The sequence below is a fragment of the Gavialis gangeticus genome, unplaced genomic scaffold (assembly GCF_001723915.1).
Source record: "Gavialis gangeticus isolate Ggan-Ray unplaced genomic scaffold, GavGan_comp1, whole genome shotgun sequence".
Classification (NCBI taxonomy): domain Eukaryota; kingdom Metazoa; phylum Chordata; order Crocodylia; family Gavialidae; genus Gavialis; species Gavialis gangeticus.
In genome coordinates, this window is record NW_017728998.1 from 48,658,306 (window position 1) to 48,659,789 (window position 1,484).

Consider the following 1,484-nt stretch of genomic DNA (forward strand, 5'->3'; position numbering starts at 1 on the left):
CCGGATGATAACCCCTGAGATATGCAGTTGTTTGAAAATACCAGGAATTGGAGAATCTACCACTTCTCGGTAGCATGTTCCAGTGCTTAAACTCTGATTTCCAATCTGAATTTCTCGAGCTTCAATTTCCACACGTTGACTGTTGAATCACTGCATCTCTTCTGATGCAAGCAAGTCACTCCCGCACGTTCTGTCTTATGACACAACTCTGGTTGGCAACAACACTGACAACACCCTGTCCCTTTCACTGCTACCCCCATTTTGACATCAAAACATACTCCTTTGATCACAGTGCATTTCTTTTTCTTTTAACACTACAGGCCAAACAGGGAAAGAACACATTTAAAAGGATTTAGATATGTGACGGGTATTCAAGTCAACAGGGCCTGACAATTTTCATGAAAGAACCCAAAATTTACACAAAAGAATCCTAGGAAATAGCCAAAGCAACCTCTGATTATCTTCTTGAACTCCAGGGACTTTGGGGGGTCTCAGAGGAATACAGAAAAACAAATATAATGCTTATCATTTAAAAAAAGGTGGAGGGCGGATTACTTGGAGGACGATAAGCTTGTCAACCAAATTTGACACCTAGAGAGATAGGGATTAAATGATAAACAGTCCTTTTGTAAGCAGCTAGAGGATAACTCATAGGTAAGAAACAGCTGAAATGGACTCGCCAAGAACAAGAACCAAGGCAGCTGAGAACGGCTAGAGGGCGGGCAGCAGACGTGGCACATGCGAGTTTCAGCGAGAAGCTTTCGGACGCGGCCCCGCAAGAAGGTATCAAAAGGAAACGAGGGACACATGATTTACTAGAAGCACGTGTGCCCCTGCGGGCCAGGCCGGGGCCCATCGCTAGTGGCGCTGCGGGAAGGTGCTGCCTACAGGCAGCGCCCCTCCTCCAAGTACTCTGTGTTACTCTGCCCTAATCTAGCATGGCGGCAAGATGGGCACACAACTTCCCAGTCTCTCTCTCCTTCTCCTTCCTCATTGGCTACGAAGTGTGTGTTTGGACGGGGTGGGTTGGGGGACAGACTCCGCTAATAAGCACTGCTCTCAATGGTCACAGGCGCCGCGGTAACTAAGAGGCCCAATTGAACCATTATTGGCCTCGCCGCTCCGGGCGGGGGCGGGTTTTAACCATTGTGCCTTCTGATTGGCCGACGTGCTGAAAGAGACGTCTCCACCGCGGCTCCTCACTGGCTGAGGAGTGGCGGGGATGGCGGTCCGCTTTGATTGGTAAGACTGCTTCCCGTGGGGGCGGGCCCGGATGCAGGCGGTGTGTGTGATTGGCGGAGCTCGGGGAGGGCCCGGGTTGCGCCCGGGGTTTGTTGTGAGGGGCTGGTTGTCAGGCAGTGGCCAATCAGGCTGGGGGATGGGAGCAGGTGGGCGCCGGCGCCGGGAGCGGAGAGCCGGGCTCGGGGGCGCCGTAGGTGGGGGGAGGGTCCGTGTCGGTTCGGCTGGGCTGGGCTCGCGGGTGA

At 53.0% G+C, this 1,484-nt stretch overlaps 1 protein-coding gene across 2 annotated transcripts in view; it reads left to right on the forward strand.

The window, feature by feature from the left end:
• Positions 1-1,311: 1,311 nt before the first annotated feature.
• Positions 1,312-1,484, forward strand: part of KATNB1 (katanin regulatory subunit B1) — a 45,221-nt gene continuing 45,048 nt past the window's right edge. The window contains exon 1 of one of the 2 annotated variants that reach the window (XM_019505893.1): positions 1,312-1,388. The gene's annotated coding sequence lies outside the window, so the exon portion shown is untranslated. Of the gene's footprint in view, positions 1,437-1,484 lie in introns of both variants that reach the window. The other variant, XM_019505894.1, reaches the window with a different exon arrangement.